The sequence below is a fragment of the Lichenostomus cassidix genome, unplaced genomic scaffold (assembly GCF_008360975.1).
Source record: "Lichenostomus cassidix isolate B80296 unplaced genomic scaffold, HeHo_3.0 HiC_scaffold_42, whole genome shotgun sequence".
NCBI lineage: Eukaryota > Metazoa > Chordata > Aves > Passeriformes > Meliphagidae > Lichenostomus > Lichenostomus cassidix.
Genome location: NW_028147241.1, coordinates 65,906 through 83,314, shown reverse-complemented (window position 1 = coordinate 83,314; position 17,409 = coordinate 65,906).

Genomic DNA, 17,409 nt, shown 5'->3' with positions numbered 1-17,409 from the left:
TCACCTTTGGCTCAGGGCCTGTTGTTCAGGCCTCAGTCAGGCCTCTTGTTCAGGCCTTGGCACTTCAGGGATGTGGTTTAGTGCTGGGCTGAGAGTGCTGGGTGAATGGCTGGGCTTGATAAGCTCAGAGGTCTTTTCCAACAGAAAGGATTTGATAATTCCAGAATTCTACCTACTGCATTCAGTTTGGTCCATGTTAGCAGAATTAATTTGCTCAGAAAGTTCCCTCTTGGTCAGCTCTGGAGGCCTAAGGCTTCAGGCCCTTTAGCTCCTGGCGCTAAGCTGCTCATGGTGGACGAGACAACTCAGAGAGAAAAACACAGTTCATCCAATTCCTTCTGGGACACTGAGAGGGGAGAGTGTGAAAACAGGAGCATTGCTTGGTGTCAACTCCTCTCTGCCCTTCATGCCTTTCAGTGCTCCTAAACAGCCAAGAGCTTTCTTCAGGAGTGCAATGAAGCAGCTGTTTCTTCTGCCAGGTCTGGCTCTCTCCAGTCTCTGCACTTGACTGCTTTTGTCCCTCTTGCTGTGCCCTCTGCTCCCCCTCTGCTTGCTGGCTGCTGCCCAGGACTGTGCAACTGGCCCAGATCAAGTGCTCGAGATCCTCATTTCTCTGCCCTTGGAGCTGCCTGGGCACAGCAGCCTTTTCCATCTGCAAGCTCCATGTGGACAGGGAGTGCCCAGCTCCGTTCCTTGCACAACCTCCAGGAGCCCAGGGCCTGCCATCTCAAGTCCCTGCTGGCACTGAGGGCTCCCAGGTGCCTCAGGCTGCTGTGACACCACTGCAAACAGGGGGCAAGAGTGGCAGGGGCTGTGCTCAAAGTCAGCTCCATTTGCTGCTGCTGCTTCTGCTGCTGTGGGTCATTTGTCCAGCCCTGCCCCAGACTCAGGGATCAGCTCCAGGCCCTGCTGCTGCTCCCTCAGGATCAGCCACAATTTGGTTGTTGCTCTCAATGCCAGCAGAAGCAGTGGCTGAAGCAGGAGGTGCTGACAGTGCCCCAAGCCCCGGGGCAGCAGGAAGTGAGCTGCTTCACATGAGAACCAGGAGCAAAGGACATTTCTTTCTTAGCACATGTTTTCTGTTTTAGAGAAAAAAAAGGAGAAAAGAAAAAAAAAACTAGATGAAATGTGAAAGATTAAAACAAACCTCAAGTGTGTAGCGTAAAATCTTCTGTAACTTTGGATTAAGAAGTAACTGATCTTTTGGAAAAGAGAACTCAGTTATTTACTTTGCCAGTGTGCTGATAGCATGGATCTATCTTACTAGGCTCACCAGCCTTTTTTAACAGATTTTGGGGTTTGTTTCCAATATTATTATTATATTATTATAATATTTATAATTATAATTTAATTATTTATAATTATAATACATAATTATAATAATATAATTATTATATGATTATTAATATAATATTTATATAGTTAATATAATATATTTAATTATAATTTAATATAAATATAATATTTAATATAAATATAATAATAATTTAATATAAATATAATATTTAAGTTATTTTAAATTCTGGTTGAAGCAATAAGAAATTGCTTTTTGCCCTGCCATTTCCAAGCAGGACTGGGAATCTAAATTCTGCTGAACCCCATGTCATTAAGAAGATGCCCTTTCTTCTCACCCTGTGAATGAGCTGTGCATTCCCTTTGAAATTGTCAGGGGTTTCTTAAAGATGCAAAGTCCCACTTACAGCATTTTGCTCTGGTTGGGAAGTGGAGAAGGGCAATTCTTCATCCATCAACTCCACTGCACTGCCTTAGGAACAACAGCCCACTCACCAGGTTTGGCTCACTCATGGCACTTCTAGAGGAGGAAGAAAGTGCAATTGCACAATTCCAACCCAAAAGGAATGAAAAGTGGCACAGACAAAACAACCTGTGGAGATACAGGCATTTAGCTGGGACTGTGGAGGGTTTGGGTTCTTGCCAATTGGATGTGTATCCCTCACTGCAATCTCTGGGCCTGCAGGAGAGTCTCACTCACCTGCACAAGCACAAAGCTCTGTCGGTGTGCTCAGAACAGGCTTGTCTGATGCAGAGCTGTCAGAGCAATGGGAGGGCAGAGCAGACCCAGCCGTGCCCAGGGCTGAGCCCCAGCAGAGCCCTGGCAGAGCCCAGAGCAGCCTCAGCATCCGCAGAGCCCTGCTGGAAGCAGAGAAACCAGAAACTGCCCGTCAGCTGAAGGCTCCTGTCCCCCTTGTCCCAACTGCCCGCAGTGCCCAGGCCATGCTGGCTGAGCTTGGAAAGCTCCAAGTCAGCAAGTGCCGCAGTTTGGCCACAAGGTCAGCTGCAGCAGTAGCCCTTCAGAAGAGCTCCGGGGCAGCAACGAACGAGCCGTCCTGTCCCGTCGCGAGCACCGAGCACTCTGGCGTGGCCGTGTCACTGCCAGCACCTATGTCACAACGTGTCACAAAGGGCCCTCGGACGCCCCATCGCACTCCATGGTTACCATGCTGCACCGTGTCACAAAGGGGCCCTTGGACATGCTGCCACCTGCCCTGGGGCTGCCCGCACCCCACCCAAAGTGCTCTGGATTGAAAGGAATCCCTTGTCCCCAGTGCCTAAGACAGCCCGACAGGAACTTCAGGAAAGGCTCAAACAAGAAGCAAATGCTCCCCTGCTCTGCGGGCTATGGGCAGCAGCAGGAGCCCCCACAGCGGGAAGGGCACAGGGCCTTGCACAGAAGCTGGCACAGCCTCCTTGGGAAAAGTCCCGGCTGCTGGCCATCCCGAACACGGGGGTGTGACACGGACAAGGAACGTGTGGGCCAAGGCACGAATACTGCTCTGACCCCTGGGGCCCAGGGGGCACTGCAGTCAGCAGGTGTGACAGAGTCCCTGCCAAAGCAGACCTGCCATCCCCCCAAGCCCTGGCAGCGCCGGTGCCCATCTGCTGCCCCAGAGACCTGTGCTCCCGGGGGCTTCTCTGCCAGAGGGCAGCCAAAGCCAGCATGCATTGCTGTCTGTGCTCCTTCCTGCAGGTGGCTGTTGGCAGGAGCACTTGGAGCCACTGGTGGCAGCACTTGGTATCTGTCAGAAGATCTCAGTCCATCCTGGAATTATTTTCTCATTGAAGTGACCTCGTGCAGCACACAAACACCTCTGCCGCGGAGGCACAGAACAATCTGGCATTTAGGCATCCTACATTCAGGAAAGCGTTACTGCTCATTGCTCAACTCAAGGAGCTCAAAAAAGCTGCAGACTTCCCAAATCAATTGGCATGGCCTGAGAATGCTAAAGATTTGCTGGTTTGCTTCCTGTCTCAAACCAGCAACTCATTTGCCTGAACGTCATCCATTGAGAGTCACTTACAAAAAACAAGCACTAATCAGAGACAAGAAAAGGGGCCATTCTTTGGTTTGCAAAGGGTTTTCTATGAAGGGATAATAATATAAAAATTCTGTTCAGGAATAAATGCTCTCAAGGAATGAAGGTCCCCTCAGTGTTACAAAAGTACCTCAACCAAATGAGTATACTGCAAAAAGACAAATCCTGTCTCTGACAGGGATATCTAAGTGGGCAATAAAGTGCAGCTCTCCCCTCCTCTTCCCTGCATGAGAATCAGGACCACTAACAAAAGAAGTCCAAGATACTCTTCTTGCCCTCTGTAACCAAAGCTGTGCAAAACCACAGATGCTGCCTTGGAGCTGAACCAAATTCCAGCCTAGACCTCTCAGCTTCCAGACAATTCCTTCTCCAACAGCCCCACAAACACCAACCTCCCCCAAACACTTCCACAGGACCCCTCAACACCCTGTCAACAACCCCACCTGGCCTCATCCCCTTGCAAAGCCTTCCCACCCTCCTGCAGACCCTCTGGCTCCCTGCAGATGCCATGGGATGGCACTCAGGAGGATTTGCTCCAAGGCCATCCCCGGTACCAAGCTCAGGCTGCCAGGCCTGCAGTTCCCGCGTCATACTTCCCACCCTTCCTGTGCATGGGTGTTACACTGGCTCATTTCTGAGCAACTGGGATTTCTCCAGTTAACCAGAACTGATGGTAAAGGGTTGGGAGCAGCTTGGCAAGCTCTTTCTCCAGCTCCCTCTTTGCTCTCAGGTGAGGTAGAACATCCCGCAGGAAAGCAACTGGCGCCACAAGGTGTGGGAGGCATGGCTCAGGTTTGGGGAGAGCCCTGAGCACTGTTGTGTCCTGAGGGAACGCCCTTGCTCCCTGCAGCACAGCGGGTGGAGGCTGGGAAGGGATGAGGTGCTGCGCAGGCCCTGAACGGGACAAGGCAGGGGGAAGGCACAAAGGGAGATATGTGACAGGGTGGGTGGCAGGAGGCTACAAGGGGACAGGAGGCCCATGTGGGGCTGGGGTGCTGGGAAGCCCTGAGGAATTGGGTGTCAAGAGGCCCTAAGCAGCCCCCAGGCAGCTGCCTTGTTCCTGACAGCCCAGCCAGCTGCTCTGGCATTTCCCTGAGGCACCTGCCATGCCTGTGGCACAAGGCCTGGAGGCTGAGCCTCAGCAGGAGGGAGGGAGGGAGGATGGGGACACCGCTGAGGTGCCCAGGCTGGGCTGGCTGGGGACAAGGAGGGCAAGGTGCCCTGCTGGGGCACGGCCACTGGGTGCTGCCAACAAGGGCCAGTGGGCAGAGGCAGGTCTGGCAGCCAGCCTGGGCCTCCATGGCTGCCCATATCACTTTGTTGAGATGGACATGATGACACACACACATGTGATAAATCACAGGTGTAGTTCACAAATCGTTTAAGAAAGATGTTCTCTACTTTTGTTAAGTTCTGCTTTTATAAAGATAGTTTCTGTTTTAAACCAAGCTGTTATGCTTGTAAGTGCCTTTGCACAACCCCCCACGAGGCAGCCACAAGGCACACACTAGGGTCTTAAGTGGTCGGGGTGGTTTTCTCGGAGTGCAGTGTGTGAGACGCCCACAGAGAGGCGACACGAGTGCGGGCTCTCCAGTAGGCCCCAACAGGGAAGACACGAGTGTGTGCGTGTGTGAGGGCACTCCGGAAGATGGGGCAGGGGTGTAGCAAAGCCTCTCGTTCCATGGGTGAGGGTGCGAAACTCCCGGATATCCCTCCTGATAGTTCATTGAGAAGGCTACTCAATTATTGGGCTGACGACCCTCAGAAACAGGGGAAGAGTAAAAGTAAAATGATACATTATTATATGGTAGTCTGGGGAAGAAAGCAAATTAGACCAGACTCTTTGTATTGGCCCGTATTTGGATCAGATGAAGAATCTGTGTGCTAAGCATTAAACATTTGGGTTAACAGTAAGAAATCGTTTAATCAGGAAGAGAGCGACTATGCAGCTCTCTGGCTCCCTTATACGAGAAGAGCAAGGGTGTTTGTGCTTCAAAAGAAAGATAAACGAAAAAAGTCTGCTGCTTCACCCCCACCATACGTGCCATCCCCCCCTACAGCTCAGGATCAAGCGCAGGGGGGGAGGGCAGAGCCTCCTTCAACTCTGCTGGATCAGGCACAGGGGAGAAGAGCAGAACCTCCTTCAGCTCTGCCAGATCAGGCGCAGGGGGGAAGGGCAGAGCCTCCTTCAGCTCTGCTGGATCAGGCGCAGGGGGGAAGGGCAGAGCCTCCTTCAGCTCTGCCAGATCAGGCGCAGGGGGGAAGGGCAGAGCCTCCTTCAGCTCTGCTGGATCAGGCGCAGGGGGGAAGGGCAGAGCCTCCTTCAGCTCTGCCAGATCAGGCGCAGGGGGGAAGGGCAGAGCCTCCTTCAGCTCTGCTGGATCAGGCGCAGGGGGGAAGGGCAGAGCCACTATCTCCTGGAGATCAGGGGAACCCCCTGTCTGGAGACGAGGGTGGTGTCTCGCGAGGCCCGATAACCCGGAGCAGAGCTCGCAACCTATATCCCCTAAGGGAGGTGACTGTAGAGATGGTGAACAAACAAGGGGGTGGGCAAGCACCTGGCATAGAATATGTGGCAATTCCTCTAGACTCCATAGATGTCCGTGAATTTAAAAAAGAGATGAGACATCTTTTAAAAAGCCCTCTCGGGGTAGCAGAAAGGGTAGATCAGTTCCTAAGCCCGAATATCTATACCTGAGACGAGTTACAATCAACTTTAAGCATCTTGTTCACAGCAGAAGAAAAGCGTATAATTAAAACAGCAAGTATGCGAATTTGGGATAATCAACATCCACAAGGTCCCATTAGTGATGTAAAATGGCCGTTACAGCAGCCCAATTGGGATAACCAAAACCCACAAGATCGGGTTAACATGCGAGACCTGAGAGCTTACGAGATAAGTTTCTTTGGTCTGAGAGCTTACGGGCTGAGAGAGAGTTTCACCCTCCACAGAAAAAGAAAAGGCAAAGACATGAGCAAAGTTGTGTGTTTTTACTGCCAGAAACCAGGGCATTTAAAGACAACTTGTAAGCAGAGAATTGCCGATGAGAAAATGTTTGCTGAAAATTAGGGGTGTCAAGAGCTCTATTTGCTGGAGTCACATTAGACCACCGAGCCCTTGATAAAGATTAAGATAAAACCCCAGGGACAAGAATTTGAGTTCCTTATGAACTCAAGAGCTGAAAACCCAACGATTCAATCCTTACCATTAGAGTACAGAGTTCCCAGAGACACAGTACAAATGACTGGGGCAAAAACAGAGCCTTTTGGAGTACCTGTAATTAAAGATGTACTATTTAAAATGCTCTAAATTAGAGTTAAGAACATTAATACTATTACCAGAAGTTGAATTTAATTTGTTGAGACGAGACCTGATGATTAAATTAAGCATTGAGCTACAAATAAAAAAAAAAAAGCAGAAATTACTGAGGTTTAAATTTGTGTTGAAATTCACCAGTTTACTGATTGCTGTTGGCCGTTTGTTTAGTTACAAGAAAAGTAATGCTTCATGCCAGCAATTATCTGCTTCAATTTGTAATTTTTTTATGCATTTATTGTTGTTTAAAATTAGCATACAAATCTGTGTGTCTAACATCACAGGCTTAATTTAAGTGAAAAAGAAAAAAATCATGGTCTCAAAATACACTAATGTTTATCTGTAGTAGCTGTGTCCATCTTGGGTGTGCAAGTCATTGATTTACAGCTGCTGTCAAAAGGGCAAGTGCAGTGTGAAAAGATTCTCTTTAAAGATAGCTTAATTGACACAGTTGGCATAAAACTGCCCAAAGTTGCAAAGAATAGTAACCAAAGATGCCTGAAAAGACAGAGTTTAAGACATGCTTGGTTAAGCTGCCTGTTTCTTTAAAATGAAGTCAATCTGTTCTGTCCCAAAAAATCTCTGGCAGTACTTAAGAGTGTGAAAGAAGCTAGATAGGTACTCAGCTAATGCACTCCGGATGTGAACAGAAGGGACACTCTGTGCCCTTCAGAAGTGAATGGAACCACAGCACCTGACAAGCAGGGTCAGGGTGAAAAGAGAAGATGAATCCAGGGCATTCAAGTTGCTCCTGCTGCTAAAGGACTGTGCCTATGGAAGCAGGTGTTCCACGTGCCTCGTTACCCAGACAGTGAGCTGGAAGGATCAGCTTTAACTCTAAAGTTGATTTGTTTACTGATTTAATAGTTTGTTTCAGATGTTCCATGTGCCCCATTACCCAGACAGTGAGCTAGAAAGATCAGCTTTAACTCTGAAGTTAATTTGGTTTACTGATTTAATAGTTTGTTTAAATATTTGAAAAAGCACAGTTAAACTTTGAGTTAAACATATCACTCACTGATGTTTAATAACCAGATTTTAGTGGCTTTCTTTTCTTGGTACAAATTCCTGACTGACATAGTTGATTGTAAATGACCATTTGATTTGAATACCATGCAGTTGGATGTATAAGAGCAAAGATTTTGTATAACTGGAAAAGTTTTATTATTACTAGAATTGTGTTCAGTCAAATACATTGTTTAAAATTGTTTCCCTTCTGCCTTACTACCAGTTAGAGACTAAATGCACTAAATAGTGTGGTCCACATCATTTTGCAGAAGGTGAGCACAGTGTTAACTATCTTCATTCAATACTGAATCTGCCGTGCAGACTGCTGAAAGAAAGGGAGTCAAGTCCTGGTTGGACCCCTGGGAGCGAGAAAGTGGTAGAGAGGGATTCAAGTTCGGTTGCCCTGTTCGGAACCCCTGAGACCGATTAGACGAGAGTCTGCCATACGAACCGCTGAGAAAAGATAAACTCACGCCAGCTGTGTGAAGAAACTCACCCGAGATCTGACGTAGCAGATCATCTCGTCACAGCAGCCTGAAGATTTAAAGCTAAGACTCAAAAAGCAATAACTTTCCTATAATCAGCATGCATCCTGTTAACATTTGTCTAAAGAAGCCTACCCACAGTCATAGATCAGGGTACACTTTTAGTCAACATGCACAAGACTATGTAGTTAAATGTTATAATGCTGATTGCAATTGTTATCCTTTTGTGTGCTTTGTTTGCAAAGTATGCAAGGAAAAGTGGTGGACCCATTGCAGGCGAGGGACACCCCCATCGGGGATTTGCCTCCCTTGCTATAAAGCTGAAAGAGATGACACAGTGCAAATGTTACAACTGGCAGTTAACCTGGGCAGATTAGAAAAAGGGTCTAAAGAATGGTGGGAGATCTTTGTCCAAGGCATTCACCCCGAGTTGTACTGTTACCATTCCAATAAACCCAAACCCTTAGTAGCCGAACTTATTGAGAGCGAATGCAGAGTCGAACTTATATACCTACCTCCCAGAGGAGAAGCAGTTAAACATAAAAACTGGAACAGTTATAAGATCCGCTGGAAACAGCGGGTGGAAACCTATGGGTTCCCTGAAGAGATCCCTTGCTGCCGTGAAGAAGGATATCCCTGTGGCCAGAGGCAACCTGGTCAACGAGCGAAGCAGAAGAGAATCGAGAGTGAGAACAAAACCTGGGATCATAACTCTGAGCTCCCTTTCCACAGAGCAGAGTAAACTGGAGTGTTTGCCAGCCAAACTGGGGAGCAATCTGTTTTTATTTAAAACATCAAAAGCAATGAAGTCCCCCACTAGAACCTTGCCAATATTATATACAACCTTAATATTAGCCTGTTTTACTTGCTCAGTGTCCTGCAGCACTTTAATTCAGACATAGACACAGTCGCAGTGGTCAAAAGTAAAAGAGTAATAGAGCTACAAGCACCCAGCTTTAAACTACACCTGAGTTCCTTTATTAAGATCTGGTGTTTTTCAAAGACAACAAAACCAGAAAGATCTAGATCATCATCCACACAGCTGTCGTAAAAACCACAGCTTATTAGCATGCTTGCTCAGTGATCACAGCGCGCTGCTCCATCAGCATAGCAAAACAAGCACTCTAGCACTCCACCTCGGAGCTGGGGGTACACAGAGGCTGTTTAAAAGCAGCACACCTAGTACTCATCAAAACATAATACGAGACCATCCCAATTAATAGTAATAATGAGGGCCTAGCCCTCAACAGTAATGCTGACTTATCAGTATAGAAGTTAAGTCACTTAATTCAAGTGAGAGCTACATTCAGTTCTTTGCACCACTGTTCTTAAAACGATTTCGTGAACTAAATGAACATAAGAGAAAGAGGGGAAATTGTGATAAATCACAGGTGTAGTTCACAAATCGTTTAAGAAAGATGTTCTCTACTTTCGTTAGGTTCTGCTTTTATAAAGATAGTTTCTGTTTTAAACCAAGCTGTTATGCTTGTAAGTGCCTTTGCACAACCCCCCACGAGGCAGCCACAAGGCAGCCTAGCACAACCGCCACCAGGAGCCTGCGCAACCCCACAGTGAGGACCATGCCCAGTAACAACCACAACGCAGAGCACGCCAGCCTAGACAACTCAGCGGCCAATGAAGACTCACAAAGAAACGCCAATCAAGGCCCACGAGGGGACACAAGGGGAGGGAAATGCAAAGGAGTATAAAAGATGGTAACTTGTAACCATTGGGTGCAGCGCCGTGGGTGCAGCAGGACACTCACCCGGCCGCCCAGCACTGTTTGGCTGATACCTGCTTGCTTTTTAATTAATAAATTCTTTAATTAGATCCACGTCTCTGATTGGCTTTTTGAGACCTAATTTATAAGACACACACTTGTAATCCAAGCCAGAAGAAGTAAAAGTTTATTATACCTCTTCACAATTACTGTGGCTCATTAAGATTGGCTGCTAGCAAACAATGACAAGGCTGTCTAAGAAACAATGCCAATTCAAGCAGTAATACAAGTAGCTATACAAGCAAAAGTAGAGTTGGTTGCATATTACATGCAAGTTCCTTCTTGTACACACTTAATGTTCCATAACAAGAACATCTTCTCCTTGTGTCCAGAACATCTCCTTTCATTGACTGATTATCTTTTTGGCCTTCACTGTGGGTTTCACTGTGGCTGCAAAATCTCGCGAGTAAATTCTGACTGTCTTTCGGTCAAACTCTATAAGGCTTTCAAAGAAGCTGTCAGGTCGCCCTTCTTGTTTTTGTATTACAAAGGCAGCATTTATTGACTTTTGCAGGGCCCTTTGCAAAAAAAGACAATAAACACGTCAGAATGAGCAAGATGCAAAAAATAATCAACATGATCAGGCATCCAATTTTAAGTAGATTTTTAATCCATCCCACAATTTTCCAATTGTCAGACAAACTAGTAAGCCAATTGGATTTTGTTTCTTCACTCAATTTTGACACACCTGTTTGTAATTCTTTAATGTGGGCATGAATTGATTTTGAATGATCAGACAAATTCGTACAACACATTCCATCAAACTCCTCACATTCATGTCCATGTGCTAGTAGCAAAACATCAATAGCAGCTCTATTTTGCAATGTAGCATGCCTTAGTGAATCAACATCTGTTAATAATCCTTCTAAAGCAAGTGAAGTGGTGTTAGTCTGACGAGCTAACTGACATCCTAGCTTGTTTAACAGTCCCAAGGCTTTAGCAGCTACTACTTGTAAAGAAGGAAACAGCCCATCGAGTACCTAATGGCCAAAAATTGATGCTGTCATCACAATCAGGGGCAAATACATAGGCATTGTATTTTCCTCTCCATGGAGGTTTATGCTGTAAAATCATAGATGTGTTAGGTGTTAATAGTAAGAGTTGTCCTAAGCTGCAAGGACCTCCCTTGATATGTGATGGAATCGCAGCCCGTGCTTGGTCTCCACAAATAAAAAACACTTCTGATAGCAATGCTAGAGGAACACTAGTAGAGCATGAGATAAGTGGTGAACTATAATTGCACCAGGCACTTTCATTTCAAAATATGGGTTGGTTAGGAGAAACCTTCCACACTTTGGACTGATTAGCTCCAGAGTAATTAAACTTAACACAAAAGTCCATTTTTACAGATCTTAAAAGCTCTATTTCTTCTCACAGGGAAGGTATGAAAGCCATTGATCCCAAGCATCAGCGTGATTGCGTGATTTTAAAATCATGCTAACTGTCCTAGGCTTCTAGGCTTCTAGCCAGTCATCTAGCAGCAAGCCAACAAGGCAGGTAGAAAAAGGGTTGTCAGGAGAAGCAGTAGCTAAGCACAGAGTATCTTGCCCCGTTGCATTGGCCAGGATAACCCATATATTGGTTCTCAGCTGATTAACAGGCCAAGCAAAAATAGCAGGCAGTAAGCTGAGCAAAATTGACAAGCCCTGTATTGGTGCATGCATTTTTCTGTTATTCGTTTCCATTTGTACTCCAGTACATCCCAATGCTGAGGCACTGAGTAACTCCTCCCACATTCAAAAGCACAAATCTCAATGTTTGGATCCTTAGTTGGATTCAGAGAGCCACGGCGATGAGGATCACACTTAGAGCATAAAGAACTTCTGCGATAAGATACACAAAACCACTTCTGCTCACAGGAAATACATCATCATAAAACCCATGCAGAGTGCTCCTTTGTGTGGCATATAAAGCAAGACATTACCTCATGTCTTGGTCTCTCTAAAAGGATAAATGCCCTGTTTGAAGGATCATGATGCTGCCAATCTAAAGCAAATACCCCTTGATCATAAGGATGTACAGTGCAATACAGTCCTCCTTGGTCACCAGTGTTTGATGCTTTCCACACTCAGGTATTCGGAGGTAGCCCAAACCACTCTGCCAAGGTCATCAGCCTGTGTTGCTGTTATCTGCAGGATCTGGCTGAACAGGCGATGGGATGTTCTGCTGCAAGTCAGGATGCACACACCTTGCTGGCACCCACTGCAGTCCAGTATTTGTGGAAACACAAGCGTATCTACACCCCCAAGTGACAAGGTCCCAGGGGCTTTCCCATTGGCTGGTGAGAAAATTTCTTACCCTTTAGCTCAAGGCAAATGAGTTTCACTGGTGGACTGCAAAGAATAAAAATGATTTAAAATTGAGGGATTGTTTGAATGAGCTGGTATGGTCAAGTGATTTATTGTATATACAGCTTTCAAAAGTCTGGACTGTGGAGTTTCCCCTTGCATTCCCCCTTTTTGTTTTTCTAAAACAGTTTTAAGTGTGTGATGAGCATGTTCAACAACAGCTAGACCAGTAGGAGAATCAGGAATACCAAATTTGTGAGAGATACCCCACAGATGTAAAAAATCCTTAACTTTTTGAGAGGCATAGGCTGGGCCATTGACAGTTTTCACACAGGCAGGTATGCTCAAAGTTACAGATACAGGTTGCAAAGTTAATGTGTTTTTGTAAGGCAGGCTATCATTTTGACTCACCACTATGGATCATTTCACGCTTTGCACAAAAGGATTAGTGGTAGTAGACAGCAGGGGTGCAGCAGCAGGCAGTGGGGGTGCTGAAGGTGCAATTTCATTCCCACCCTCTCCATCACTGTCACTGCACCCATCTGGTGGTAAAGGTGGATCAAAGGAGCTCGTAGGGACAGGAATATGGGAAGCAGAGTGAGAAGCAGGATAAGAAGGGGGTGGAAGTGAAGCCCTCTGTGGCTTAGGTATTGGAAACAACACATGTTCTGCTGCACCAGCCTGTTCCCCACCTGTCCCCCCTGCCGCAATGTCCCTGGTCCCTCCAGCATTGCCTGTCTCTGTTCTCTCTGCTGTGCCAGCTGCTGTAGCACCTTGTTCTTTTTTCAGTTCTTTCAAAGTCTCTAAAACTAACCTCCATGTCATCATACATTCCTTGGCAGTATCATTTCCACAAGTAGCAAGATCAAAAATATGTCCCGCTGTTTCCCATGTCTGTATGCTAAAAGCTTTGGCACATGTAGCCTCAATCCCTTGACTTTTCCACCACAGTAACAATCTTTGCAATATCAACTTATCATATTTTATGTTACATCATTTTAACATTCATGTCCATGTATTAACTATTGATTTTTCCTTGTGGGATATATTTGCTCCCATTGTTTGTTCCCAACGGCTCACCCTAAAAGGTTGCAGATTGTCTGGACCTTGGCAGCTCTCCGCGCTACTCTCTCTTCCACTGGGCTCCATCTCCCCTGCTATCCACACAGGCTTCCTGCTCTCCAGGCAGGCTCTTGGGATCACATCGGGGTCACCAGGTGTCACTTTGTTGAGACGGACATAATGACACACACACTTGTTGTAATCCAAAGCTGAAAGAAGTTTTTTATTATTCTCTGCTGCTGCTCTTATACCTTTTCATAATTACTGTAGCACATTAAAATTAGCTGCTAGCAAACAATGACAAAACTGTCTAACAAACCATAACAATTCAAGCAATAATACAATTAGCTATACAAACAAAAAAATAATTAGTTACATATGATATACAAATTCCTTCTTGTACACACTTAATATTCCATAACACGAACATCTCCTCCTGGTGTCTGAAACATTTTCTTTCATTATCTTCTTAATTTTCACTGTAACTTTAACTGCAAAATCTCACAAGTAAATTCTAACTCTATTAAGTCAAACTCTGTAAAACCTACAAACCAACCAACAAAAATCCTCATCAGTCTCGCTCCAATATTCCCAAAAAACCACAAGAGTGGCTCCGGCTCTCAATGACCATTTTTGGGTTTGGGAGGGTGGGGGGAACAGGGCCTCCCTTCCTGGCTTGGATGGACTTCCCAGGGATGCTTTTCCTGCTCCTCTTCTCTAGGAATTTCAGCAGCAGGGCTATAAGAATCAAGTGAGAAAATCAATGGCTGGGGCGGCATGGACACCCTTTGACTCCACCTGTCCCAAGCCCAGCCCCAGCCCCAGCCCCATTGCCGGCTCCTCCCGGGGCCCATGGAGGACACACCTGCCGCCTCGGCTGTGGCTTCCCCGGCCTGAGCTCCGCTGCTCAGCAGCCCGGCCGCCGGCCCTGAGCCACCTGTGCCCCATTGTGAGGGGGATGCCCAGCCCGGTGCAGTTGAGAGGCGGTCGGGGGCCGTGTGTGGCCCCAAGCCAAGCACTGACGGCCGCGTGTCGCCCGCAGGGAAGGCGCAGGAGGCCCTGAAGGAGGGCTACCGCCTGGGCTCGCTGCTGGGCAAAGGCGGTTTCGGCCATGTCTACTCAGGGACGTGCGCGGCGGACGGCGCCCTGGTGAGTGGCGGGGCCGGCGGTGGGCGGAGGAGGAGGAGGAGGGTGGGGCTCGGAGGGCGGGCGGTGAGCTGAATCCGCTGCTCCCCTTGGCTCGCAGGTGGCCATGAAATGTGTGTCCCGGAGCCGCATACGTCATTGGGCCGAGCTGGTGATTGAGCCATTAGGGCAAGCAGGAGAAAGCGGGGCGTGCTGGGTCCGTGGGGATAAGCCAGGGCCTGGCAGGCTGCAAGGCGCCAGGATGCCTGCAAGGAAGGGAGGGAGGGAGGGAGGGAGGGAGGGAGAGAGGGAGGGAGGGAGGGAGGCAGGGAGGCAGGGAGGCAGGGAGGGAGCGAGTGGGAGCGAGTGGGAGCCAGTGGGAGCATGGGCTCAGCAGAGGGCGCAGAGCATCCTGGGCTGGCTGAGGGCATCATTTTGGAGCCTCGGCATGGCATCAGCCCGACTGACAGCATGGTGCTCCTCCCACAGCCTGATGGCACCAGCGCACCCCTGGAGATAGTCCTGCTGAGCAAGGTGTCCACGGGGTGCCGTAGCATCATCCAGTTGTTGGAGTGGGCTGAGCTCCCCTACTGCTTTTGGATGGTGGTGGAGCACCCGGAGCACTCTCAAGACCTCTCCCGCTTCATTTGGGCACGGGGCTTCCTGTCCGAGGAGGTGGCATGGGAGCTGTTCCAGCAGGTCCTGGAGGCCGTGTGGCACTGCACCAGCTGCGGGGTCCTGCACAGGGACATTAAACCAGAGAACATCCTCATCGACCTGTGCACCGGACAGGCCAAGCTCATTGACTTTGGCTGTGGCACCTATCTCCAGGAGGCAGCATACACCAGCTTTGCAGGTGAGCCAAGCCAGGGCTTCGCTCCCACTCCTGGCTTCTCATGGCCAAGCATGTCAGGCCCAAGCTGGGCCCTGGGGCACTGGGGATTGTCCCTTTTGCTGCCTCTCATGGCATTGGCTCTTCAGCCAAGTTGCTCTTGAGTGGGGGTGGGGGGCAGGGGGCAGCAGCTTCCAGCCCTACTGACAGCCTTTGCCACCCTCTGTGCCCAGGACCGGGGCTGGGGCAGCCAGCCTGACAAAAACACCCGTAGGGGTAGCAGAGACAGGAGGCCAGAACCTGTGCAGCAGCCGGTTTAGTATGCAGGCCAGGAAGGGCTGGAACTGCTCTGCTGCCCTCGTTTTCCTGGGCTTGTTCATGTTTTGTGGTGCAAATGCAGGCAGGGAGGATGGAGGCATGTTTTTTCCCACCCCTGAGTGGGTTTTTCCCTTGCATGTTATGGTTGGGCCTTCCCAGGGCTTCCACTGCCCTCTTGCAAGCCCAGTGGCTTCTTGTACGAGCCCAAGTTTGTACACAAGTCCCAGGTGCTGCTGGCGAGAAGGCAGCTGCTTGCCCGGCGTGCCACTGGTGCAGCTCTCACATGCCCAGGGATGCTGGGGCGAGGCTCTGGGAGCAGGCAGCATTCCCCTGATGAACTGTGTGTATTCCGTAGGAACACTGGCCTACAGCCCCTCGGAATGGAACAACTTTGGATGGTACCATGGCGAGCCAGCTACGGTCTGGTCCTTGGGCATTGTGCTTCACCAGATGGTCTGCGGGGAGCACCCTTTCAGCAAGGGCCGGAGCATCAGCTGGGGCCAGCTCCCGCTGCCAGAACGGCTCTCTCCAGGTGCATCCTCATCTCTGCAGCACAGAGGGGAACAGCAGTGCTGGGAGACAGCGACGGGCTCATGAGCATTCCACTCTGGCAGCTGCTGAGGAGGTGGCACATGCCCTGCTCTCCTGCTCTCCCCCCAAACAGAGAATCCATGGGGAAGTTTAGGCAGAACTCTGAGCATATCCGGCATAGCCTAGGCGTGCTCAGGAATAGTGGGGCAAAGTGGAGAGGAGCCTTGTCCAACTGACTGGCGCTTTCTGCTTCCTCTGCACAGGCTGCCAAGAGCTCATCAGGTGGTGTTTATCCATGCACTCCATGGACAGGCTGTCCTTGGAAGAACTGTTGTGTGGTCCTTGGGTGCAGGATATTCATCAGGCTGCTTTGGTTTGCGGGCATGGAAGGGCTCGGGCTACTCCCCTGCCCTTGCTTGCTTTTGTTCCCATTCTTTTCTGGGGGCAGTGCAGGGGGCAAGGAAGGGAGAAAGCATGGGTTCCCCTCCCCTGTGGGTGGGTTTGTCCCTAGCATGTAGGGCTTGGGCCTTCCTCCAGCCCCCAACAGAGATAACATTTTACCTTTCTCCTTGTTTCCCCTATTTTTTGGTGTCTGTAATCTCTTTTCACTTCTTTGTTTTTTTTTAAAGGAAGTGTTCCAGGCGGTGTCCAGTCGGGATCAGGAAGTGCTTGGGACCAGCTGCAGCATGGATCAGACCTGCCCTGGGAGAAGGCCAAGGACGTTGACTGGGACCTGCTTTTCCTCTGGAGGTGGATGGCGTGAGGTGGTGCCCATGCTGTTGGTATGGCTGGCTAAGGGCGTTTGGGAGATGGCAGTGAGCAGGGTGGCATCCCGCTGCGGGCAGCTGCCCAGGAGGTGGACGTGCCGCGGCTGGCTGCGGGCGCTGGCACACGTCCTGCCCTGCCGCTCTCCTCCCAAAGGCAGCTATACCAGACAGAGAGCTTTGGGTGGCACGCTGACCATGGCCAGCATGGCCTGGCCACTGTGGGCCCTTGGCACGAGGGCCACAGGAGCCTTCAGCTGACGGGCGCTTTGTGCTTCCTCTCCTTGCAGCTGAGCTCCAGCGCGGACGCTGATGCTGCTCTGGACTCCGCCAGGGCTCTGCTGTGGGGCTGGAAGAAGCCGAGGAAGAAATGGTGCCAGCTGCAGCAGAGACTTGCTCACCCATTTCAGCAAGGCGGCTGAAATTTGCAGAGTGTCCACCTCCAAGGGGAAACATGACACCTCCAAAAAACTAAACTTGACTTCTCCATGCTGATGTGAAATGTTTCAGAGTAGTGTACAGAACCAGAGAATCATGGAACCCCAGAATGCTTTGGGTTGGGAGG